At 41.1% G+C, this 27,854-nt stretch overlaps 1 protein-coding gene across 1 annotated transcript in view; it reads left to right on the top strand.

Moving 5' to 3' along the window:
* KDSR (3-ketodihydrosphingosine reductase) overlaps positions 1 to 27,854 on the top strand; it is a gene marked incomplete in the record, with an annotated part of 318,051 nt that overhangs the window by 272,985 nt on the left and 17,212 nt on the right.

Genomic DNA, 27,854 nt, shown 5'->3' with positions numbered 1-27,854 from the left:
TTGGTATGCTTGAGGAGTTCTATGGCTATAGCTTCACTTTTGCCATTATTTAGTTTATAACTGGATATGTAACCAAATTGAGATATGATAGAATAAATCACAGGTAGGGAAAGTATCGGTTTAGTGATCGTAAGGATGACATCATCTGCAAAGTGTGCAATTTTTTTTTAATGACATGGTGAGTCCACGGATCATATAATTACTATTGAGAATATCACTCCTGCCCAGCAGGAGGCGGCAAAGAGCACCACAGCAAAGCTGTTAAATATCACCTCCCTTCCCTCCAACCCCAGTCATTCTCTTTGCCTACGTTAGAGCAAGGAAGTTGTAAAGTTTAGGTGTTGGAAAGAAGATTCTTCAAGCAAAATTTTATTATTTTTAAGCAGTGTAAGATTGTTCTGCCTGGTCCTAGTGTGTAGCCATAGTCCATATCAGTCTCTTCAGTAGAGCAGTGGTGGCTTTCAAGCAATGGGAACTTGTGGGGTACAATCCTCACTACATCTCCCATGTAGTTAATTCTGCCCTAATACTGAAAACCTGAGTAAGATTACTCGGTCTTTATGTCTTTTTCCACAGGTCCATGTGAGAGAGAAGACCTCTCAAACCTAGAGAGCTGCCTTGCTGCCTGGCAGATCTATGAGGTAAGTGCTGAGTTTTTTCTGGGAAATGCAGGAGAAATTGGGCACTTTATTACCATTAAAAAATGGGACACAAGAATTTCTCCTATTTTTTTGGGGGGGGGGAACATATAAAGGAAAGGCAGTAATCATAATGGCAGGCACTGGGGCTGAGGCGTATTAAATAAGGCTCATGTTTGGTGTGGTTTTCACTTCTCCCGGCGGCTTGACTTTAAGATAAACATTTTACCGACCGTGAGGTTAATTTTTTAGACGCCCACGATGGGCGGAGCTAGCTGAGGCGGCAATTGCTGTTGCACTCCTTTTCCCCTTCACTTCCTGGGATCCGAGGGTGACTAGGTCAGATATTAACGTTTCAGATGCAGGGAAAGCGCATGATAAACACTTAATACAGCGTTGTTAGACCGGACAACTTTTCACTGTGCTTCAATACGAGTTCCGGATTTCTTCTACTAAAGGGAATACTATCCGGTGTCAGCAGGGCAGGTAGGCACCTCAGCAAAGCTAAGCTGAGGTGTAGAGGTTGTCCGGAATGTTTGTGTCTGTTTATCTATTTCTTGCTGCAAAAAAATAAAAAAGTTACGTTTTTAAATTTAAAGAGACAGTAACTTTTCTCCAACATAGGTGTGTCCGGTCCACGGCGTCATCCTTACTTGTGGGATATTCTCCTCCCCAACAGGAAATGGCAAAGAGCCCAGCAAAGCTGGTCACATGATCCCTCCTAGGCTCCGCCTACCCCAGTCATTCTCTTTGCCGTTGTACAGGCAACATCTCCACGGAGATGGCTTAGAGTTTTTTAGTGTTTAACTGTAGTTTTTATTATTCAATCAAGAGTTTGTTATTTTGAAATAGTGCTGGTATGTACTATTTACTCAGAAACAGAAAAGAGATGAAGATTTCTGTTTGTATGAGGAAAATGATTTTAGCAACCGTCACTAAAATCCATGGCTGTTCCACACAGGACTGTTGAGAGCAATTAACTTCAGTTGGGGGAACAGTGAGCAGTCTCTTGCTGCTTGAGGTATGACACATTCTAACAAGACGATGTAATGCTGGAAGCTGTCATTTTCCCTATGGGATCCGGTAAGCCATGTTTATTACGATCGTAAATAAGGGCTTCACAAGGGCTTATTAAGACTGTAGACTTTTTCTGGGCTAAATCGATTCATTATTAACACATATTTAGCCTTGAGGAATCATTTTATTTGGGTATTTTGATATAATAATATCGGCAGGCACTGTTTTAGACACCTTATTCTTTAGGGGCTTTCCCAAAGCATAGGCAGAGCCTCATTTTCGCGCCGGTGTTGCGCACTTGTTTTTGAGAGGCATGGCATGCAGTCGCATGTGAGAGGAGCTCTGATACTTAGAAAAGACTTTCTGAAGGCGTCATTTGGTATCGTATTCCCCTTTGGGCTTGGTTGGGTCTCAGCAAAGCAGATACCAGGGACTGTAAAGGGGTTAAAGTTCAAAACGGCTCCGGTTCCGTTATTTTAAGGGTTAAAGCTTCCAAATTTGGTGTGCAATACTTTTAAGGCTTTAAGACACTGTGGTGAAAATTTGGTGAATTTTGAACAATTCCTTCATGTTTTTTCGCAATTGCAGTAATAAAGTGTGTTCAGTTTAAAATTTAAAGTGACAGTAACGGTTTTATTTTAAAACGTTTTTTGTACTTTGTTATCAAGTTTATGCCTGTTTAACATGTCTGAACTACCAGATAGACTGTGTTCTGAATGTGGGGAAGCCAGAATTCCTATTCATTTAAATAAATGTGATTTATGTGACAATGACAATGATGCCCAAGATGATTCCTCAAGTGAGGGGAGTAAGCATGGTACTGCATCATTCCCTCCTTCGTCTACACGAGTCTTGCCCACTCAGGAGGCCCCTAGTACATCTAGCGCGCCAATACTCCTTACTATGCAACAATTAACGGCTGTAATGGATAATTCTGTCAAAAACATTTTAGCCAAAATGAACACTTATCAGCGTAAGCGCGACTGCTCTGTTTTAGATACTGAAGAGCATGACGACGCTGATAATAATGTTTCTGAAGGGCCCCTAACCCAGTCTGATGGGGCCAGGGAGGTTTTGTCTGAGGGAGAAATTACTGATTCAGGGAACATTTCTCAACATGCTGAACCTGATGTGATTACATTTAAATTTAAGTTGGAACATCTCCGCATTCTGCTTAAGGAGGTATTATCCACTCTGGATGATTGTGACAAGTTGGTCATCCCAGAGAAACTATGTAAAATGGACAAGTTCCTAGAGGTGCCGGGGCTCCCAGAAGCTTTTCCTATACCCAAGCGGGTGGCGGACATTGTTAATAAAGAATGGGAAAGGCCCGGTATTCCTTTCGTCCCTCCCCCCATATTTAAAAAATTGTTTCCTATGGTCGACCCCAGAAAGGACTTATGGCAGACAGTCCCCAAGGTCGAGGGAGCGGTTTCCACTTTAAACAAACGCACCACTATACCCATAGAGGATAGTTGTGCTTTCAAAGATCCTATGGATAAAAAATTAGAAGGTTTGCTTAAAAAGATGTTTGTTCAGCAGGGTTACCTTCTACAACCAATTTCATGCGTTGTCCCTGTCGCTACAGCCGCATGTTTCTGGTTCGATGAGCTGATAAAGGCGGTCGATAGTGATTCTCCTCCTTATGAGGAGATTATGGACAGAATCAATGCTCTCAAATTGGCTAATTCTTTTACCCTAGACGCCACTTTGCAATTGGCTAGGTTAGCGGCTAAGAATTCTGGGTTTGCTATTGTGGCGCGCAGAGCGCTTTGGTTGAAATCTTGGTCGGCTGATGCGTCTTCCAAGAACAAGCTACTTAACATTCCTTTCAAGGGGAAAACGCTGTTTGGCCCTGACTTGAAAGAGATTATCTCTGATATCACTGGGGGTAAGGGCCACGCCCTTCCTCAGGATCGGCCTTTCAAGGCAAAAAATAAACCTAATTTTCGTCCCTTTCGTAGAAACGGACCAGCCCAAAGTGCTATGTCCTCTAAGCAAGAGGGTAATACTTCTCAAGCCAAGCCAGCTTGGAGACCAATGCAAGGCTGGAACAAGGGAAAGCAGGCCAAGAAACCTGCCACTGCTACCAAGACAGCATGAAATGTTGGCCCCCGATCCGGGACCGGATCTGGTGGGGGGCAGACTCTCTCTCTTCGCTCAGGCTTGGGCAAGAGATGTTCTGGATCCTTGGGCGCTAGAAATAGTCTCCCAAGGTTATCTTCTGGAATTCAAGGGGCTTCCCCCAAGGGGGAGGTTCCACAGGTCTCAGTTGTCTTCAGACCACATAAAAAGACAGGCATTCTTACATTGTGTAGAAGACCTGTTAAAAATGGGAGTGATTCATCCTGTTCCATTAAGAGAACAAGGGATGGGGTTCTACTCCAATCTGTTCATAGTTCCCAAAAAAGAGGGAACGTTCAGACCAATCTTAGATCTCAAGATCTTAAACAAGTTTCTCAGGGTTCCATCGTTCAAGATGGAAACCATTCGAACTATTCTTCCTTCCATCCAGGAAGGTCAATTCATGACCACGGTGGATTTAAAGGATGCGTATCTACATATTCCTATCCACAAGGAACATCATCGGTTCCTAAGGTTCGCATTCCTGGACAAGCATTACCAGTTCGTGGCGCTTCCTTTCGGATTAGCCACTGCTCCAAGGATTTTCACAAAGGTACTAGGGTCCCTTCTAGCTGTGCTAAGACCAAGGGGCATTGCTGTAGTACCTTATTTGGACGACATTCTGATTCAAGCGTCGTCCCTTCCTCAAGCAAAGGCTCACACGGACATAGTCCTGGCCTTTCTCAGATCTCACGGATGGAAAGTGAACGTGGAAAAGAGTTCTCTATCTCCGTCAACAAGGGTTCCCTTCTTGGGAACAATAATAGACTCCTTAGAAATGAGGATATTTCTGACAGAGGCCAGAAAAACAAAGCTTCTAGACTCTTGTCGGATACTTCATTCCGTTCCTCTTCCTTCCATAGCTCAGTGCATGGAAGTGATCGGGTTGATGGTAGCGGCAATGGACATAGTTCCTTTTGCGCGCATTCATCTAAGACCATTACAACTGTGCATGCTCAGTCAGTGGAATGGGGATTATACAGACTTGTCTCCAAAGATACAAGTAAATCAGAGGACCAGAGACTCACTCCGTTGGTGGCTGTCCCTGGACAACCTGTCACAAGGGATGACATTCCGCAGACCAGAGTGGGTCATTGTCACGACCGACGCCAGTCTGATGGGCTGGGGCGCGGTCTGGGGATCCCTGAAAGCTCAGGGTCTTTGGTCTCGGGAAGAATCTCTTCTACCGATAAATATTCTGGAACTGAGAGCGATATTCAATGCTCTCAAGGCTTGGCCTCAGCTAGCGAGGGCCAAGTTCATACGGTTTCAATCAGACAACATGACAACTGTTGCGTACATCAACCATCAGGGGGGAACAAGGAGTTCCCTAGCGATGGAAGAAGTGACCAAAATCATTCTATGGGCGGAGTCTCACTCCTGCCACCTGTCCGCTATCCACATCCCGGGAGTGGAAAATTGGGAAGCGGATTTTCTGAGTCGTCAGACATTGCATCCGGGGGAGTGGGAACTCCATCCGGAAATCTTTGCCCAAGTCACTCAGCTGTGGGGCATTCCAGACATGGATCTGATGGCCTCTCGTCAGAACTTCAAAGTTCCTTGCTACGGGTCCAGATCCAGGGATCCCAAGGCGGCTCTAGTGGATGCACTAGTAGCACCTTGGACCTTCAAACTAGCTTATGTGTTCCCGCCGTTTCCTCTCATCCCCAGGCTGGTAGCCAGGATCAATCAGGAGAGGGCGTCGGTGATCTTGATAGCTCCTGCGTGGCCACGCAGGACTTGGTATGCAGATCTGGTGAATATGTCATCGGCTCCACCTTGGAAGCTACCTTTGAGACGAGACCTTCTTGTTCAGGGTCCGTTCGATTTAAAGGATGCGTATCTACATATTCCTATCCACAAGGAACATCATCGGTTCCTAAGGTTCGCATTCCTGGACAAGCATTACCAGTTCGTGGCGCTTCCTTTCGGATTAGCCACTGCTCCAAGGATTTTCACAAAGGTACTAGGGTCCCTTCTAGCTGTGCTAAGACCAAGGGGCATTGCTGTAGTACCTTATTTGGACGACATTCTGATTCAAGCGTCGTCCCTTCCTCAAGCAAAGGCTCACACGGACATAGTCCTGGCCTTTCTCAGATCTCACGGATGGAAAGTGAACGTGGAAAAGAGTTCTCTATCTCCGTCAACAAGGGTTCCCTTCTTGGGAACAATAATAGACTCCTTAGAAATGAGGATATTTCTGACAGAGGCCAGAAAAACAAAGCTTCTAGACTCTTGTCGGATACTTCATTCCGTTCCTCTTCCTTCCATAGCTCAGTGCATGGAAGTGATCGGGTTGATGGTAGCGGCAATGGACATAGTTCCTTTTGCGCGCATTCATCTAAGACCATTACAACTGTGCATGCTCAGTCAGTGGAATGGGGATTATACAGACTTGTCTCCAAAGATACAAGTAAATCAGAGGACCAGAGACTCACTCCGTTGGTGGCTGTCCCTGGACAACCTGTCACAAGGGATGACATTCCGCAGACCAGAGTGGGTCATTGTCACGACCGACGCCAGTCTGATGGGCTGGGGCGCGGTCTGGGGATCCCTGAAAGCTCAGGGTCTTTGGTCTCGGGAAGAATCTCTTCTACCGATAAATATTCTGGAACTGAGAGCGATATTCAATGCTCTCAAGGCTTGGCCTCAGCTAGCGAGGGCCAAGTTCATACGGTTTCAATCAGACAACATGACAACTGTTGCGTACATCAACCATCAGGGGGGAACAAGGAGTTCCCTAGCGATGGAAGAAGTGACCAAAATCATTCTATGGGCGGAGTCTCACTCCTGCCACCTGTCCGCTATCCACATCCCGGGAGTGGAAAATTGGGAAGCGGATTTTCTGAGTCGTCAGACATTGCATCCGGGGGAGTGGGAACTCCATCCGGAAATCTTTGCCCAAGTCACTCAGCTGTGGGGCATTCCAGACATGGATCTGATGGCCTCTCGTCAGAACTTCAAAGTTCCTTGCTACGGGTCCAGATCCAGGGATCCCAAGGCGGCTCTAGTGGATGCACTAGTAGCACCTTGGACCTTCAAACTAGCTTATGTGTTCCCGCCGTTTCCTCTCATCCCCAGGCTGGTAGCCAGGATCAATCAGGAGAGGGCGTCGGTGATCTTGATAGCTCCTGCGTGGCCACGCAGGACTTGGTATGCAGATCTGGTGAATATGTCATCGGCTCCACCTTGGAAGCTACCTTTGAGACGAGACCTTCTTGTTCAGGGTCCGTTCGAACATCCGAACCTGGTTTCACTCCAGCTGACTGCTTGGAGATTGAACGCTTGATCTTATCGAAGCGAGGGTTCTCAGATTCTGTTATCGATACTCTTGTTCAGGCCAGAAAGCCTGTAACTAGAAAGATTTACCACAAAATTTGGAAAAAATATATCTGTTGGTGTGAATCTAAAGGATTCCCTTGGGACAAGGTTAAGATTCCTAAGATTCTATCCTTCCTTCAAGAAGGATTGGAAAAAGGATTATCTGCAAGTTCCCTGAAGGGACAGATTTCTGCCTTGTCTGTGTTACTTCACAAAAAGCTGGCAGCTGTGCCAGATGTTCAAGCCTTTGTTCAGGCTCTGGTTAGAATCAAGCCTGTTTACAAACCTTTGACTCCTCCTTGGAGTCTCAATTTAGTTCTTTCAGTTCTTCAGGGGGTTCCGTTTGAACCCTTACATTCCGTTGATATTAAGTTATTATCTTGGAAAGTTTTGTTTTTAGTTGCAATTTCTTCTGCTAGAAGAGTTTCAGAATTATCTGCTCTGCAGTGTTCTCCTCCTTATCTGGTGTTCCATGCAGATAAGGTGGTTTTACGTACTAAACCTGGTTTTCTTCCAAAAGTTGTTTCTAACAAAAACATTAACCAGGAGATTATCGTACCTTCTCTGTGTCCGAAACCAGTTTCAAAGAAGGAACGTTTGTTGCACAATTTGGATGTTGTTCGCGCTCTAAAATTCTATTTAGAAGCTACAAAGGATTTTAGACAAACATCTTCCTTGTTTGTTGTTTATTCCGGTAAAAGGAGAGGTCAAAAAGCAACTTCTACCTCTCTCTCTTTTTGGATTAAAAGCATCATCAGATTGGCTTACGAGACTGCCGGACGGCAGCCTCCCGAAAGAATCACAGCTCATTCCACTAGGGCTGTGGCTTCCACATGGGCCTTCAAGAACGAGGCTTCTGTTGATCAGATATGTAGGGCAGCGACTTGGTCTTCACTGCACACTTTTACCAAATTTTACAAGTTTGATACTTTTGCTTCTTCTGAGGCTATATTTGGGAGAAAGGTTTTGCAAACCGTGGTGCCTTCCATTTAGGTGACCTGATTTGTTCCCTCCCTTCATCCGTGTCCTAAAGCTTTGGTATTGGTTCCCACAAGTAAGGATGACGCCGTGGACCGGACACACCTATGTTGGAGAAAACAGAATTTATGTTTACCTGATAAATTACTTTCTCAAACGGTGTGTCCGGTCCACGGCCCGCCCTGGTTTTTTTAATCAGGTCTGATAATTTATTTTCTTTAACTACAGTCACCACGGTACCATATGGTTTCTCCTATGCAAATATTCCTCCTTAACGTCGGTCGAATGACTGGGGTAGGCGGAGCCTAGGAGGGATCATGTGACCAGCTTTGCTGGGCTCTTTGCCATTTCCTGTTGGGGAGGAGAATATCCCACCAGTAAGGATGACGCCGTGGACCGGACACACCGTTGGAGAAAGTAATTTATCAGGTAAACATAAATTCTGTTTTTTGTGTTTTTAATTTTTATCTAAAATTTAAGTTTATTTAGTTGTAATTTGTTCCATTGTGAGTTAAGATGGACCAAGAGGCCCTGCAAAATGTTACTTGTTCTTTATGTTTTGATGCTAATATGGAACCACCAATCCCTTTCTGTTCCTCATGTATTGAGAGAACTTAGAATTACAGGGACAGACTTTTTTTCTGAGCCAACATTGTCTAAGGCGGATGCTGTCCAGGAGTCTAATGACAATGTTCAATATATGCCGCAACTTTCTCCTCAAGTGTCCCAAGTATCGCCCACACATGCAGTGCCCTGCGCTTCCTCTCCAACCCCGCCTGGAGTTACGTTGCAAGACATCGCTAGCCTCATGTCCTCTGCGGTATCTGATGTGTTGTCTGCTTTTCCCATGCTGCAGGGAAAGCGGATGTGTTGTCTAAGCTTTTGGTGATTCCTTACAAGGGTAAGACCTTGTTTGGGCCAGGATTGGCAGAGATTATTTCCGACATTACGGGTGGAAAGGGCCATTTTCTCCCTCAGGATAAGAGGAATAAGCAGAAGGGACATCAGAGTAATTTTCGTTCCTTTCGAAACTTCAAGGGTAAGCCTTCCTCTCCCTCTACAAAGCAGGAACAGTCCAAGCCTTCCTGGAGGTCCAACCCATCTTGGAACAAGGGAAAGCAATCTAAGAAGCCCGCTACTGACTCAAAGTCAGCATGAAGGGTCTGCCCCCCGATCCGGGACCGGATCTTGTGGGGGCAGACTTTCCTTCTTTGCTCAAGCGTGGGTTCCGGATGTTCAGGATCCCTGGGCGGTGGACATCGTGTCCCAGGGATACAAGCTAGAGTTCAAGACCTTTCCTCCCAGGGGCAGGTTTCTGCTCTCAAGATTATCTGTAGACCAGATAAAAAGAGGCGTTCTTACACTGTGTTCGAGACCTTTCCACTCTGGGAGTGATAGTTCCTGTTCTAATATAGCAAAAGCAAAATAATTGGCACTATGACTGTAATTAATGGGAATAAGGAATATAATAATCCCTGGTGCTGACCCTTGGTTACTCAAGTAAAGGTAAAAGGAAAGGGGAAGTGGGACAAGAAGGGGTTAAATAGCACTCATTCCCTGAATTATTTGTAATAGTGTTGAGAACCATTCAACTCCTAAATGAATAAGTTTATTTAAAAACGTTTATTTATTAACCACTATTTAAAAGTAATAAATATTACAGTGAAAAAACTACCAAAAACCACTCCTAAGTACCGCAAAAAATAATAAACTTATTCATTTAGCAGTTGAATGGTTCTCAACACTATTACAAACAATTCAGGGAATGAGTGCTATTTAACCCCTTCTTGTCCCACTTCCCCTTTCCTTTTACCTTTACTTGAGTTCCTGTTCTAATGCAGGAACAGGGTCTGGGTTTTTACTCCAATCTGTTCTTGTTTCCCAAAAAAGAGTGAACTTTCAGACAAATTCTAGACCTCAAAAGTCTAAACAAGTTCCTCAGAGTACCGTCCTTCAAGATAGAAACTATTTGTTCCATTCTTCCCTTGGTTCAAGAGGGTCAATTCATGACAACAGTAGATTTAAAGGATGCGTACCTGCATGTTCCCATACACAAGGACCATCACAAGTTTCTGAGGTTCGCATTTCTAGACAAACACTTCCAGTTTGTGGCTCTTCCATTCAGCGTTGTCACAGCTCCCAGAATTTTTTCAAAGGTCCTGGGATCTCTGTTGGCGGTGCTCCGGTTGCGGGGTTGCAGTGGCGCCTTATCTGGACGACTTCCTGGTTCAAGCGCCATCCTATCAAAAAGCGAACTCCCACACAGAGATGTTGTTATCCTTCCTGCGATCTCACGGATGGAAGGTGAATCTAGGAAACCGTTCCTTAATTCCAGCTACAAGGGTAGTATTTTTGGGAACCATAATAGACTCCCTATCGATGAAAATATTTCTAATAGAGGTCAGAAAATCAAAGATCTTCGACTCTTGTCTGGACCTTCAGTCATCTCCTCGGCCGTCAGTGGCTCAATGTACGGAGGTAATCGATCTGATGGTAGCTGCCCTGGACATCATTCAGTTTGCCCGTTTCCACCTCAGACCTCTGCAGTTATGCATGCTAAGTCAATGGAATGGGGATTATGCAGATCTGTCTCCGCGATTACAGCTAGATCAGGCAACAAGAGATTCTCTTTTTTGGTGGGTGTCTCAGGATCATATCTCCCAGGGAACCTGCTTTCGCAGACCCACCTGGGTGATTGTTACAACGGACGCCAGCCTGCTGGGATGGGGAGCAGTATGGGGCTCCCTAAAGGCTCAGGGGAAATGGACTCGGGAGGAGTCTGTTCTCCCCATAAACATTCTGGAGCTGAGGGCAATCTTCAATGCTCTTCTAGCCTGGCCTCAGTTAGCTTCGGCCCGGTTTATCAGGTTCCAGTCCAGTCGGACATTATAACTTCGGTGGCTTACATCAACCATCAGGGGGGAACTCAGAGTTCCTTGGCTATGACAGAGGTAGCCAAGATTATTCGGCGGGTGGAAATCCACAACTTCTGTCTATCTGCAATCCACATTCCAGGAGTGGACAATTGGGAAATGGATTTTCTGAGCAGACAGACCGTTCACCCGAGGGAGTGGGAACTCCATCCGGAAGTGTTTTCAAGCTTGATTCTCAAATGGGGACAGCCAGATCTGGATCTCATGGCATCTCATCAGAATGCCAAGCTCCCGAGGTAAGGGTCAAGGTCGAGGGATCCTCAGGCTGTACTGATTGATGCGCTGGTGGTCCGTTGGAGTTTCAGTCTCGCATACCTATTTCCTCCATTCACTCTCCTTCCTCGGGTCATTGCCCAAATAAAACAAGAGAGGGCGTCAGTGATTCTCATTGCTCCATCGTGGCCTTGCAGGATCTGGTATGCAGAGCTGGTGGAGATGTCATCTCTCCCTCCTTGGAGACTTCCGCTGAGGAAGGACCTTCTACTTCAAGGGCCCTTCCTTCACCCAAATCTAGTTTCTCTGAAGCTGACTGCTTGGAGATTGAACGCTTAATTTTATCTAAGCGTCGTTTTTCTGAGTCGGTCATTGAGACCATTATTCAGGCTCTGAAGCCTGTTACCAGGAAGATTTACTACAAGATATGGCGTAAATATCTGCATTGGTATGAATCCAGAGGCTACTCTTGGAGTATAGTTCGAATTCCTAGAATTTTGTCTTTTCTCCAAGAGGGTTTGGAGAAGGGATTATCGACAAGTTCTTTGAAGGGTCAAATATCTGCCTTGTCTATTTTTGTTACATAAACGTTTGGCGGATATACCGGACATGCAATCCTTTAGTCAGGCCTTAGTCAGAATCAGGCCTGTGTTCAAACCTGTTACTCCTCCCTTAACCTTGTTCTTAAAGTTATTCAACAGGCTCCGTTTGAGCCTATGCATTCCCTAGATATTGTTATTATCTTGGAAAGTTTTGTTTCTTGTTGCAATTTCTTCTGCCCGCAGAGTCTCAGAACTCTCGGCGTTGCAATGTGAATCCCCTTATCTTATTTTTCATTCTGATAAGATAGTTCTGCGTACTAAGTTGGGTTTCCTTTCCTAAGGTTGTTTTGGATCGGAACATTAATCAAGAAATTATTGTTCCTTCTTTATGTCCTAACCCTTATAAAGAGTGTCTGCTGCACAACCTAGATGTGGTGCGTGCGGTGAAATTCTATTTACAGGCGACTATGGAGTTTCGCCAGTCTTCGGCTTCGCTTGTTGTTTTCTCTGGGAAACGTAAGGGTCAGAAAGCTACGGCGACTTATCTTTCTTTGTGGTTGAAGAGTATATTTCGCTTGGCCAATGAAACTGCTGGACAGCATCCTTATAAGAGAGTTACGGCTACGATCTTGTTAAAAAGTTTCACATCCTGAATAATTAAAGATATTGGATGATAATTTTGACAGTGTTTGCTTTTTCCCAAAAATAGGGGTCACAGATATTCTAGCAGATAAAAATTCTGCCAGCAGTTCTACTCCTTCTGGTTTTATACCTAGTAGGCTATTTTTAGTCTATAACGGAACATCCAAATATGATTTATAAAAGGCTCCTGAAAAGCCACCATGTCCCGGGGTTTCCCTCTTAATACGAGGAGAGTCCACGGCTTCATTCATTACTTGTGGGAAACCTGGCCACCAGGAGGAGGCAAAGATACCCCAGCCAAAGGCTTAAATACCTCCCCCACTCCCCTCATCCCCCAGTCATTCTTTGCCTTTCGTCACAGGAGGATGGCAGAGAAGTGTGGGAAGATTCGGAGTAGTACTCTCGGAATGGGACTGGAGTTTTTAGTAGTGTTTCAAATAGGGCATGTAAGTTAACGTTCCAATTTACTTTTATCACCAATTTTGCTTTGTTCCCTTGGTATTCTTAGTTGAAAGCTAAACCTAGGAGGTTCATATGCTAATTTCTTAGACCTTGAAGGCCGCCTCTAATCTAAATGCATTTTGATAGTGTTTCACCACTAGAGGGCATTAGTTCACGTGTTTCATATAGATAACATTGAGCTCATGCACGTGAATTTACCATGGAGACAGCTCTGATTGGCTAAAATGCAAGTCTGTCAAAAGAACTGAAATAAGGGGGCAGTCTGCTGAGACTTAGATACAAGGTAATTACAGAGGTAAAACATGTATAATTATAACTGTGTTAATTATGCAAAACTGGGGAATTGGTAATTAAGGGATTATCTATTTTTTAAAGCAACCAAAATTCTGGTGTTGACTGTCCCTTTAAAACTCAGTTGCAACTATGTAGTGGAGATCAGTATTAAATGTCCGTTAGGCTAAAGGTACTGACAGTATCAATACATGAGATTGAATAGGACTCATAGTATAGTGTGTATAAGGGAGTGGTATAAATTACAGTTACAACTGTAAAGATTTCACAAATAATGTGCCACTATAAATGTTAAGGAATATATACATTCTGTGACAGTTATCATTCATAAGTCCCTGACAATATAAGGACAAGTATCTGAACGTCAGGATATCCACATAAGAACCTGTGATATCTCATTCACAAAAATTAAAATATGTAATAAACCTCTGATGAAATTTAATGTGTGACCAGGAGATAGTGAATTTGTGTAAGCTGCGAGTAATCAATTGCCAAGATAGCAACAGTGTATCCTAGTATGATGGCAGTTATTAATTAATAAGTAAAAAGGCCAAAATTCACTGCGTATGTTTAACTGTAAGATTCCCACAGGTTTGCATAAACTGGTGCTCTTAAAGGGACAGTCAACACCAGAATTTTTGTTGTTTTAAAAGATAGATAATCCCTTAATAACCAATTCCCCACTTTTGCATAACCAACACAGTTATAATTATACATGTTTTAACTCTGTAATTACCTTGTATCTAAGCCTCAGCAGACTGCCCCCTTATTTCAGTTCTTTTGACAGACTTGCATTTTAGCCAATCAGAGCTGACTCTATGGTAAATTCACATGCATGAGCTCAATGTTATCTATATGAAACACGTGAACTAATGCCCTCTAGTTTTGAAAAACTATCAAAATGTATTTAGATTAGAGGCGACCTTCAAGGTCTAAGAAATTAGCATATGAACCTCCTAGGTTTAGCTTTCAACTAAGAATATTAAGAGCACAAAGCAAAATTGGTGATAAAAGTAAATTGTAAAGTTGTGTAAAATTGCATTCCCTATTTGAATCATGAAAGTTTTTTTTGGACTTGACTGTGACTTTAAATGAGCTGGGTATAGAGTCCTGGAGGATATAGACTTTATATACATGTATGTGTAGGCTGGTGTGCGAATACGCACTGTCTGGTCTCTAGTATGCTGAAGTAAGAGCACCCTAGAACAGTACATGTGAGCTACAGCGTTTAAATATTCACGGATAATATGCAGCAATTCAAAAGACTTCCTATCTGTAAGTTAACTACTGGAATCATTAAGGTCAGAGGTAATACATATGAGCTTTGTATCTGAGAACCACAGACTAGCAGGTGAATACTTATATATATAATCTGGTTCTGTGGTGGCAATTGCGCAAATAATAAATGGTGTCAATGTTAAATAGCAACGGCTTGCTTAATGCCACAACAGACTAAGAAGTATAGAGAATGTGCTCTTCACTGAGCTCAAGTTAAAGCCCTCGCTAATATATACTCCACTTCTACATATAATGTAGAGCTGTTTGGTCAGTGGACGCTGTCAGACCTAATGTATGCTTGCATGAGAGCCGCCTAATGCGGTATATGAATAATTGAGCTGTAAGTTACGCTCCAACATAGGCAACCAAAGTAACTTTAAAAAAGGGCACCCAATTACCCTCTAATCCCCTTAACATGTATCGCCATATTGGCTTTCTCAAAAGTGGAGGTGCCGCGGTTATCGCAGCCTTTTAACAGGGATTCATGTCAGCCGACTCCTCCATTTATGACACCATCATGGAATGTATTCAATCCATGTCGCTGACATCACAGTCAATGTGGACTTTAAAGAATGGCATACATTGTTCTTCAATAGGATTATTAAAACTTCTTAATTAAATTCATGTTATGTTATGAAGGAAAAAGTAGGAATGTAAAACGAAGTCTTTACTAGGTTATGTATATGAACAGGGGTATCTCATAATACCATGTAAAACTATGTGATCTATATCAAGTCCAAAATGAATCTGCAGTTATAATCGGCTAATCTATGGAAAGGATAAGATAAATTAAAGGGATATTCACCCAGTGATAAAAAAAGAGATAATTCATATATACAATAAATGTAATCTAAGAACAAATCTGATCTATAACAAATTCAGTGTGAATGTGCAATATATCTAAATGCAAATAACATTGATCTTTAATTTGTGTTGTGAAATAATAAAATGAAATAAATACATAAAGTAAATGTATTTATATGTGATGCATAGAGTCTGATAAGTGATGTGAAATATAATAGTTAAAAGTGAAAAAAAGTGTAGTGTGAATATACTACATAGTGTGTAATGCTTCATAAAGCAATTCCTAATGGTATGAATATAATACCAACAAATATTGTGCTAGTGAGTATCTTCCTATACCACTCATAAACTAGTGATATTAGGTGAAAGTGAGGAGATATTATTGATTAGTTGTTCTTACTCTCAAGGTTATTACAGAGTAATACAATTCCTAATTATTAATACTACTGTGGAAGTCTTGTTCATGTGTTCTACTGCTTGGGACTACATAAATTGAAATATATATTTCTTTCATGTAATTAGCAAGAGTCCATGAGCTAGTGACGTATGGGATATACATTCCTACCAGGAGGGGCAAAGTTTCCCAAACCTCAAAATGCCTATAAATACACCCCTCACCACACCCACAAATCAGTTCAATCAGTTTTACAAACTTTGCCTCCTATGGAGGTGGTGAAGTAAGTTTGTGCTAGATTCTACGTTGATATGCGCTCCGCAGCAGGTTGGAGCCCGGTTTTCCTCTCAGCGTGCAGTGAATGTCAGAGGGATGTGAGGAGAGTATTGCCTATTTGAATTCAATGATCTCCTTCTACGGGGTCTATTTCATAGGTTCTCTGTTATCGGTCGTAGAGATTCATCTCTTACCTCCCTTTTCAGATCGACGATATACTCTTATTTATATACCATTACCTCTGCTGATTTTCGTTTCAGTACTGGTTTGGCTTTCTACAACATGTAGATGAGTGTCCTGGGGTAAGTAAGTCTTATTTTCTGTGACACTCTAAGCTATGGTTGGGCACTTTTTTATAAAGTTCTAAATATATGTATTCAAACATTTATTTGTCTTGACTCAGGATGTTCAACATTCCTTATTTCAGACAGTCAGTTTCATATTTGGGATAATGCATATGAATAAATCAATTTTTTTCTTACCTTAAAATTTGACTTTTTCCCTGTGGGCTGTTAGGCTCGCGGGGGCTGAAAATGCTTCATTTTATTGCGTCATTCTTGGCGCTGACTTTTTTGGCGCAAATTTTTTTTTCTGTTTCCGGCGTCATATGTGTCGCCGGAAGTTGCGTCATTTTTGACGTTCTTTTGCGCCAAAAGTGTCGGCGTTCCGGATGTGGCGTCATTTTTGGCGCCAAAAGCATTTAGGCGCCAAATAATGTGGGCGTCATTTTTGGCGCTAAAAAAATATGGGCGTCACTATTGTCTCCACATTATTTAAGTCTCATTATTTATTGCTTCTGGTTGCTAGAAGCTTGTTCACTGGCATTTTTTCCCATTCCTGAAACTGTCATTTAAGGAATTTGATCAATTTTGCTTTATATGTTGTTTTTTTCTATTACATATTGCAAGATGTCCCACGTTGAAACTGAGTCAGAAGATACTTCTGGAAAATCGCTGCCTGGTGCTGGAGCTACCAAAGCTAAGTGTATCTGCTGTAAACTTATGGTATCTGTTCCTCCAGCTGTTGTTTGTACTGTTTGTCATGACAAACTTGTTAATGCAGATAATATTTCCTTTAGTACTGTTACATTACCTGTTGCTGTTCCGTCACCATCTAATACTCCTGTTCCTGATAACATAAGAGATTTTGTTTCTAAATCCATTAAGAAGGCTATGTCTGTTATTCCTCCTTCTAGTAAACGTAAAAAGTCTTTTAAAACTTCTCATTTTTCAGATGAATTTTTAAATGAACATCATCTTTCTGATTCTGATAATGGTTCTTCTGGTTCAGAGGATTCTGTCTCAGAGGTTGATGCTGATAAATCTTCATATTTATTTTAAATGGAATTTATTCGTTCTTTACTTAAAGAAGTCCTAATTGCATTAGAAATTGAGGATTCTGGTCCTCTTGATACTAAATCTAAACGTTTAGATAAGGTTTTTAAATCTCCTGTAGTTATTCCAGAAGTTTTTCCTGTCCCTGGTGCTATTTCTGAAGTAATTTCCAGGGAATGGAATAATTTGGGTAATTCATTTACTCCTTCTAAACGTTTTAAGCAATTATATCCTGTGCCATCTGACAGATTAGAGTTTTGGGACAAAATACCTAAGGTTGATGGGGCTGTCTCTACTCTTGCTAAGCGTACTACTATTCCTACGGCAGATGGTACTTCCTTTAAGGATCCTTTAGATAGGAAAATTGAATCCTTTCTAAGAAAAGCTTACTTGTGTTCAGGTAATCTTCTTAGACCTGCTATATCTTTAGCGGATGTTGCTGCAGCTTCAACTTTTTGGTTAGAAGCTTTAGCGCAACAAGTAACAGATCATAATTCTCATAGCATTATTATTCTTCTTCAACATGCTAATAATTTTATTTGTGATGCCATCTTTGATATCATTAGAGTTGATGTCAGGTATATGTCTCTAGCTATTTTAGCTAGAAGAGCTTTATGGCTTAAAACTTGGAATGCTGATATGTCTTCTAAGTCTACTCTGCTTTCCCTTTCTTTCCAGGGTAATAAATTGTTTGGTTCTCAGTTGGATTCTATTATCTCAACTGTTACTGGAGGGAAAGGAACTTTTTTACCACAGGATAAAAAAATCTAAAGGTAAATTTAGGTCCAATAATCGTTTTCGTTCCTTTCGTCACAACAAGGAACAAAAACCTGATCCTTCATCCTCAGGAGCGGTATCAGTTTGGAAACCATCTCCAGTCTGGAATAAATCCAAGCCTTTTAGAAAATCAAAGCCAGCTCCTAAGTCCACATGAAGGCGCGGCCCTCATTCCAGCTCAGCTGGTAGGGGGCAGATTACGTTTTTTCAAAGAAATTTGGATCAATTCCGTTCACAATCTTTGGATTCAGAACATTGTTTCAGAAGGGTACAGAATTGGCTTCAAGATAAGGCCTCCTGCAAAGAGTTTTTTTCTTTCCCGTGTCCCAGTAAACCCAGCGAAGGCTCAAGCATTTCTGAAATGTGTTTCAGATCTAGAGTTGGCTGGAGTAATTATGCCAGTTCCAGTTCTGGAACAGGGACTGGGGTTTTATTCAAATCTCTTCATTGTACCAGAGAAGGAGAATTCCTTCAGACCAGTTTTGGATCTAAAAATATTGAATCGTTATGTAAGGATACCAACATTCAAAATGGTAACTGTAAGGACTATCCTGCCTTTTGTTCAGCAAGGGCATTATATGTCTCCAATAGATTTACAGGATGCATATCTGCATATTCCGATTCATCCAGATCACTATCAGTTTCTGAGATTCTCTTTCCTAGACAAGCATTACCAGTTTGTGGCTCTGCAGTTTGGCCTAGCTACAGCTCCAAGAATTTTTACAAAGGTTCTCGGTGCCCTTCTGTCTGTAATCAGAGAACAGGGTATTGTGGTATTTCCTTATTTGGACGATATCTTGGTACTTGCTCAGTCTTCACATTTAGCAGAATCTCATACGAATCGACTTGTGTTGTTTCTTCAACATCATGGTTGGAGGATCAATTTACCAAAAAGTTCATTGATTCCTCAGACACAGGTAACCTTTTTAGGTTTCCAGATAGATTCAGTGTCCATGACTCTATCTTTGACAGACAAGAGACTTCTAAAATTGATATCAGCTTGTCGAAACCTTCAGTCACAATCATTCCCTTCGGTAGCCTTATGCATGGAAATTCTAGGTCTGATGACTGCTGCATCAGACACGATCCCCTTTGCTCGTTTTCACATGCGGCCTCTTCAGCTCTGTATGCTGAACCAGTGGTGCAGGGATTACACAAAGATATCTCAATTAATATCTTTAAAACCGATTGTACGACACTCTCTGACGTGGTGGACAGATCACCATCGTTTAGTTCAGGGGGCTTCTTTTGTTCTTCCGACCTGGACTGCAATTTCAACAGATGCAAGTCTTACAGGTTGGGGAGCTGTGTGGGGGTCTCTGACGGCACAAGGGGTTTGGGAATCTCAGGAGGTGAGATTACCGATCAATATTTTGGAACTCCGTGCAATTTTCAGAGCTCTTCAGTCTTGGCCTCTTCTAAAGAGAGAATCGTTCATTTGTTTTCAGACAGACAATGTCACAACTGTGGCATACATCAATCATCAAGGAGGGACTCACAGTCCTCTGGCTATGAAAGAAGTATCTTGAATTCTGGTATGGGCGGAATCCAGGTCCTGTCTAGTTTCTGCGGTTCATATCCCAGGTATAGACAACTGGGAAGCGGATTATCTCAGTAGCCAAACGTTACATCCGGGCGAATGGTCTCTTCACCCAGAGGTATTTCTTCAGATTGTTCAAATGTGGGGACTTCCAGAAATAGAATTGATGGCCTCTCATCTAAACAAGAAACTTCCCAGGTATCTGTCCAGATCCAGGGATCCTCAAGCGGTAGCAGTGGATGCATTGTCACTTCCTTGGAAGTATCATCCTGCCTATATCTTTCCGCCTCTAGTTCTTCTTCCAAGAGTAATCTCCAAGATTCTGAAGGAATGCTCGTTTGTTCTGCTGATAGCTCCAGCATGGCCTCACAGGTTTTGGTATGCGGATCTTGTCCGGATGGCCTCTTGCCAATCGTGGACTCTTCCGTTAAGGCCAGACCTTCTGTCGCAAGGTCCTTTTTTCCATCAGGATCTCAAATCCTTAAATTTAAAGGTATGGAGATTGAACGCTTGATTCTTAGTCAAAGAGGTTTCTCTGACTCTGATTAATACTATGTTACAGGCTCGTAAATCTGTATCTAGGCAGATATATTATAGAGTCTGGAAGACTTATATTTCTTGGTGTCTTTCTCATCATTTTTCCTGGCATTCTTTTAGAATTCCGAGAATTTTACAGTTTCTTCAGGATGGTTTGGATAAAGGTTTGTCTGCAAGTTCCTTGAAAGGACAAATCTCTGCTCTTTCTGTTCTTTTTCACAGAAAGATTGCTAATCTTCCTGATATTCATTGTTTTGTACAAGCTTTGGTTCGTATAAAACCTGTCATTAAGTCAATTTCTCCTCCTTGGAGTTTGAATTTGGTTCTGAGGGCTCTTTAAGCTCCTCCGTTTGAACCTATGCATTCATTGGACATTAAATTACTTTCTTGGAAAGTTTTGTTCCTTTTGGCCATCTCTTCTGCCAGAAGAGTTTCTGAATTATCTGCTCTTTCTTGTGAGTCTCCTTTTCTGATTTTTCACCAGGATAAGGCGGTGTTGCGAACTTCTTTTGAATTTTTACCTAAGGTTGTGAATTCCAACAACATTAGTAGAGAAATTGTGGTTCCTTCATTATGTCCTAATCCTAAGAATTCTAAGGAGAAATCATTGCATTCTTTGGATGTAGTTAGAGCTTTGAAATATTATGTTGAAGCTACTAAGAATTTCCGAAAGACTTCTAGTCTATTTGTTATCTTTTCCGGTTCTAGGAAAGGTCAGAAGGCCTCTGCCATTTCTTTGGCATCTTGGTTGAAATCTTTAATTCATCATGCTTATGTCGAGTCGGGTAAAACTCCGCCTCAAAGGATTACAGCTCATTCTACTAGGTCAGTTTCTACTTCCTGGGCGTTTAGGAATGAAGCTTCGGTTGATCAGATTTGCAAAGCAGCAACTTGGTCTTCTTTGCATACTTTTACTAAATTCTACCATTTTGATGTGTTTTCTTCTTCTGAAGCTGTCTTTGGTAGAAAAGTACTTCAGGCAGCTGTTTCAGTTTGAATCTTCTGCTTATACTTTCAGTTTTTTTCTTTATAAGATTTAAACTTTATTTTTGGGTGTGGATTTTTTTTCAGCGGAATTGGCTGTCTTTATTTTATCCCTTCCTCTCTAGTGACTCTTGCGTGGAAGATCCACATCTTGGGTAGTCATTATCCCATACGTCACTAGCTCATGGACTCTTGCTAATTACATGAAAGAAAACATAATTTATGTAAGAACTTACCTGATAAATTCATTTCTTTCATATTAGCAAGAGTCCATGAGGCCCACCCTTTTTTTGTGGTGGTTATGATTTTTTTGTATAAAGCACAATTATTCCAATTCCTTATATTTATGCTTCGCACTTTTTTCTGATCACCCCACTTCTTGGCTATTCGTTAAACTGATTTGTGGGTGTGGTGAGGGGTGTATTTATAGGCATTTTGAGGTTTGGGAAACTTTGCCCCTCCTGGTAGGAATGTATATCCCATACGTCACTAGCTCATGGACTCTTGCTAATATGAAAGAAATGAATTTATCAGGTAAGTTCTTACATAAATTATGTTATATATATATCTATATATCTGTGTTTTACAAATAATTACAGTTTACAGAAATGAGAAATAATTGTTATTCTCGTTTAAGCCAGAAGGTTGGACAGAGTTTAATAGTGACTGTTCTATGTTCCCTCCCCATATCCCCAGGGAAACTTGTTATGACCCAAAGCATCTAAATTCTGATTTCTTTGATTAAAACATAAGAAGTGATTTGTTTTTCTCTTGCCACCTTCCAAATATTTTTTGGCAGATTTTATGTTTTTCAGATGTTCTAGGATTCTGTCTCTCAATTTTCGTGAAGTCATGCCCACATAGATAATGTTGCATTTACACAGTATTCCATATATAACTCCCTCTGTATTGCAGTCAATGTACGTCTGAATAAGATGTATTTTACTAAAACTATCTTTAATAGATTTGATTTTGTCTACGTGGCTGCAGATGGAGCATGTTCTACATGTGTAATTTCTTTTTTTAAATCTAGATGTCTCTTTCTTATGATCATAGTGGCTATGACTTATTAGGGCTTTGAGAGTTTTGGTCCTCCTGAATCCTACTTTGATTTTATCCCCAATAATCTCATTTAGTATTGGATCCGTTTTGAGAATGTCTGTGTAGTTATGGATGATTTCCATCACCTCTTCCACTTGTGAGTTATATGAGAGGATAAGTCTGGTTTCTACATCTTGGCTTCTCGTTTTGGGTTCTAATAGTTGTTTTCTGTCTTTGAGCTTTTTACAGGGATGGCTGTAACCTCTTTGAATTAATCTCTGTTTGAGTTCTTTTGCTCTTATTCTGAATGTTGGGATGTCTGTACAGTTTCTCCAAATTCGTAGATATTCTCCAGTGGGGAGGGCTTTAACTGTGTGTGGGGAGTGTGCACTTGAATGATGTAAAATATTATTGGTGGCTGTTACTTTTCTGTAAAGATCTGTATGTATTTCTCCATTAGGTTTAATGGAAATTTTCAAATCCAAGAAATTCACTTCTTTTTTATCAAAGTGCCACATAAGTTTGATATTCAGGTCATTTTGATTAAGATCTTTCAAGAACTCTTCCAATGATGATTGTGGTCCTTCCCACATGAAGACTATATGTTGTTCCCACCAACCCAGAAAAAGATTTGCTTAGGTGGGTGCATATGCTGTCCCCCATCGCCATACCCCTGATCTGCAGATAGAATTGATTGTTGAAGATGAAGAAATTGTGTAGCAAGACAAAATCCAATAGTTTGATGATAAATCTATGAATTGGTTCTTCTTCTGAGGATGCTGCAAGGAAGTTTTCCACAGCTTTGATGCCCAGATTATGACCAATACTTGTGTAGAGTGCTTCCACATCTGTGGTTACAAGTAGGGTGTTCTCTTTAGCAGTGATGTTTTAAAACCTCCATGGTGTCTTTCACATAGGAGGGCAAGGATAGAACAAATTCTCTCAACTGTATGTATGAATTGACAGGCTTTTTCAGTTAAGTTACCCATGACGTCCTGGAGGGTTTTTGGGATCTTTATGTATTTTTGGGATTACATAAAATGTGGCAATTCTGGGGTTCATTACTGTTAGGAATCTTTTCTCTTTTGTGGTGAAGATTTCATCTTTCAGAGCATCTCTTAATATATTTTCATATATTTCCAAGTAGTTTTTACTTGGATTGAAAGTTAGTTTTTATAGCATGAGTCATTATGTTGTTGTTTATGCACTTCTCTGAGATACTGATTGGTAGGCCATAGCATCACATTGCCTCCTTTTATCTGAATTGCGGATGATGACATTTTCCCATTTTTGAATTTCTTGTAATGCCAGTCTCTAATTTTTAGATAGATTTTTAGATGTCTTTTTCGGTGTTAGATTAATAATTTCATTAGATATCACCTCATTAAATACTTCAATATGTCTTGAGTTACTTATTTTGGGTATGTAGTGAGATTTGTTTTTAATTTGTTCTTTCCAATCTTTTTGGGGGGTTTGGGGTTCATTTTCATCTAAGAGTGCTTCCATTGTTTGCAATGTTTGATGTTCCGCTGTTGTTCAAGCGTGTACTACATCCTCTAGTCCACAAGTAGTATCTTTCTTTTTCTTAAACTCTTTCTTGAGTAGTACATTTCTCAAATATAGATAGATATCTTTTACTACTTCAAATTTGTCAAGTTGTATTACCTTTGACTTTAATGATTCCAGTAGTTAACTTACAGACAGGTATTCTTTTGAATTGCTGCATATTATCCGTAAATACTTAAAGCGACACTGAACCCAAATTTTTTCTTTCGTGATTCAGATAGAGCATGCAATTTTAAGCAACATTCTAATTTACTCCTATTATCAAATTTTCTTCATTCTCTTGCTATCTTTATATAAAAAAGAAGGCAACTTTTCTCTTGTTAAGTGTGTTCAGTCCACGGGTCATCCAGTACTTATGGGATATATTCTCCTTCCCAACAGGAAGTTGCAAGAGGATCACCCAAGCAGAGCTGCTATATAGCTCCTTCCCTCACATGTCATATCCAGTCATTCTCTTTCAACCCTCAACAAAGAAGGAGGTCGCGAGAGGAGTCGGAGTTTTTACTTAATTATTCTTCAATCAAAAGTTTGTTATTTTAAATGGCACCGGAGTGTGCTGTTTTTCTATCTCAGGCAGTATTTGGAAGAAGAAACTGCCTGCGTTTTCTATGATCTTAGCAGGCGTAACTAAGATCCACTGGCTGTTCTCGACATTCTGAGGAGTGGGGTAACTTCAGACAATGGGAATAGCATGCGGGGTCCCCCGCAAATGAGGTATGTGCAGTACAATATTTTCTGGGAATGGAATTGACTAAGAAAACACTGCTGTTACCCGTATGATGTAAGTACAGCCTTAAATGCAGTAGTAGTGACTGGTATCAGGCTGATAAATGTATGCACAGTAGAGTTATTTTCTAGGGACTAGAATTTGACTGAGAAAATACTGTTAATACTGAAATAATGCTTAAGCCTTATCTGCAGTGGAAGCGACTGGTAGCAGGCTTAGTGATAACTTTGCATGACATTAAAATAAGTTTGTGTTTAAAATGTTTACTGGCATGTTATTCGTTTTGTGAGGTACTTTGGTGATAAATCCTTTTGGGCATGATTTTTTTCCACATGGCTAACGTATATTTCTGCATAGAAACCGTTATATCAGGTCTCCCACTGTTGTGAATGAGTGGGAGGGGCCTTTTTTAGCACCTTGTTGCGCAGTTAAAATTCTAGCACAGTCTTCCTGCTTCTTCCTCCTTGATCCAGGACGTCTCTAGAGAGCTCAGGGGTCTTCAAAATTCGTTTTTGAGGGAGGTAATAAGTCACAGCAGACCTGTGGCAGTGTGTTTGACTGTGATAAAAGCGTTAAATCTTAATTTGATATCCGTTTTTGGGTACTGAGGGGTTAATCATCCTTTTGCTAATGGGTGCAATCCTCTGCTAATTAATACATTTAAAGAATTGTTGACTATAACTGAATTAGTTCTTTGTTATTCAACTGTGTTTTTTAAAAGCGCTGCAGCGTTTTTTATATTGCTTGTAAACTTATTGAAAGTAATTTCCAAGCTTGCTAGCTTCATTGCTAGTCTGTTTAAACATGTCTGATACAGAGGAATCTGCTTGTTCATTATGTTTAAAAGCCGATGTGGAGCCCAATAGAAATATGTGTACCAATTGTATTGATATTACTTTGAATAAAAGTCAATCTGTACCGATAAAGAAATTATCACCAGACAACGAGGGGGAAGTTATGCCGTCTAACTCTCCTCACGTGTCAGTACCTTCGTCTCCCGCTCGGGAGGTGCGTGAGATTGAGGCGCCAAGTACATCAAGGCCCTTACAAATCACTTTACATGATATGGCTAATGTTATGAAAGAAGTATTATAAAATATGCCCGAGTTAAGAGGCAAGCGCGACAGCTCTGGGTTAAGGACAGAGCGCGCCGATGACACGAGAGCCATGTCTGATACTGCGTCACAATTTGCAGAACATGAGGACGGAGAGCTTCATTCTGTGGGTGATGGTTCTGATTCGGGGAGACCGGATTCAGAAATTTCAAATTTTAAATTTAAGCTTGAGAACCTCCGCGTGTTGCTAGGGGAGGTGTTAGCTTACAGGCAACTAAAGATTTTCGGCAAACTTCTTCTCTGTTTGTCGTTTACTCTGGACAGAGGAGAGGTCAAAAGGCTTCAGCTACCTCTCTCTCTTTTTGGCTTCGTAGCATAATACGTTTAGCTTATGAGACTGCTGGACAGCAGCCTCCTGAAAGAATTACAGCTCATTCCACTAGAGCTGTGGCTTCCACCTGGGCCTTTAAGAATGAGGCCTCTGTTGAACAGATTTGCAAGGCTGCAACTTGGTCTTCACTTCATACTTTTTCCAAATTTGACACTTTTGCTTCTTCGGAGGCTGTTTTTGGGAGAAAGGTTCTACAGGCAGTGGTTCCTTCTGTGTAATGTTCCTGCCTTGTCCCTCCCATCATCCGTGTACTTTAGCTTTGGTATTGGTATCCCATAAGTAATGGATGACCCGTGGACTGAACACACTTAACAAGAGAAAACATAATTTATGCTTACCTGATAAATTTATTTCTCTTGTAGTGTGTTCAGTCCACGGCCCGCCCTGTCTTTTTTTGAGGCAGGTTCTAAATTTTAAATTATAACTCCAGTCACCACTGCACCCTATAGTTTCTCCTTTCTCGTCTTGTTTCGGTCGAATGACTGGATATGACATGTGAGGGGAGGAGCTATATAGCAGCTCTGCTTGGGTGATCCTCTTGCAACTTCCTGTTGGGAAGGAGAATATATCCCATAAGTAATGGATGACCCGTGGACTGAACACACTACAAGAGAAATAAATTTATCAGGTAAGCATAAATTATGTTTTTTCTTGGTTCAGGACTCTGGACAGCAGTTTTTGATTGGTGGATTAATTTATCCACCAATCGGCAAGGACAACCTAGGTTGTTCACCAAAAATGGGCCGACATCTAAACTTAAATTCTTGCATTTCAAATAAAAATTCAAAGAGAATTAAGAAAATTTGATAATAGGAGTAAATTAGAAAGTTGCTTAAAATTTCATGCTCTATCTGAATCACAAATGAAAAAAATTGGGTTCAGTGTCCCTTTAAACATACTAGAGACCAGACAGTGCGTATTAGCACACCAGCCTACACATACATGTATATAAAATCTATATCCTCCAGGACTCTATACCCAGCTCATTTACGAGCACCAATTTATGCAAACCTGTAGAAATCTTGGTTAAACATACGCAGTGAATGTTGGCTTTTTTCTTTTTTTAATCAATAACTGCGATCTTACTAGGATACACTGTTGCTATCTTGGCAATTGATTTCTCGCAGTTTACACAAATTCACTAACTCCTGGTCACACATTAAATTCCATCAGAGGTTTATAACATTTTAATTTTTGTGAATGAGATATCACAGATTCTTATGTGGATATCCTGATGTTCAGATACTTGTCCTTATATTGTCAGGGACGTATGAATGATAACTGTCACAGGATTTATATATTCCTTACCATTTATAGTGGCACGTTATTTGTGCAATCGTTACAGTTGATCAACAGATATTTCTACCACTCCCTTATACACACTATACTTTGAGCCCTATTCAATCTCATGTATTGATACTGTCAGTACCTTTAACCTAACGGACATTTAATACTGATCTCCACTACATAGTCGCAACTGAGTTTTTAACCGTGTGTTTTCATCCATTTTAATAAATATACCAATAAAGAATATTTTTATTTCTTAACAATTAATCTCAAAACTTCTCTATACCTGAAGGGATGAGTGCTGTTGTATGTATCCTGTCCAGTTCTATGTTGGAACTGTAAATAAATCCCTTACAGTCAAGCCTGGAAGCTTCACAAATACCAAGTGGTTTCTATGTCCACGGGTAATATGTAGTCGGCATTCACGCTGCTATGATGGATCGCTAGGCCGCCCACCCTGAACGACTCCAGATTACATTCCCCAGCAAAACGGCACCTAGTAGCGGCTCTTCTGTGATTGTCCCTTGTTCCTCAATAAATCAGCCACACTCAGGGAGTGAATAGTATGTGGCACTCCTAGATATTTAGCATATAAACGATGTTGCCCAACTGAGCTCTCACTCCATGCGTCCGTCTCCAGTCGCTGGCTACGCCCTCAATGTGTTATACACCTTTTAACGTAATATTGCATAGTAACACAGA

This window comes from Bombina bombina, chromosome 5 (genome assembly GCF_027579735.1).
Source record: "Bombina bombina isolate aBomBom1 chromosome 5, aBomBom1.pri, whole genome shotgun sequence".
Classification (NCBI taxonomy): domain Eukaryota; kingdom Metazoa; phylum Chordata; class Amphibia; order Anura; family Bombinatoridae; genus Bombina; species Bombina bombina.
Note: the sequence above shows the minus strand (reverse complement) of the source record. Positions and strands in the feature narration are given on the sequence as shown.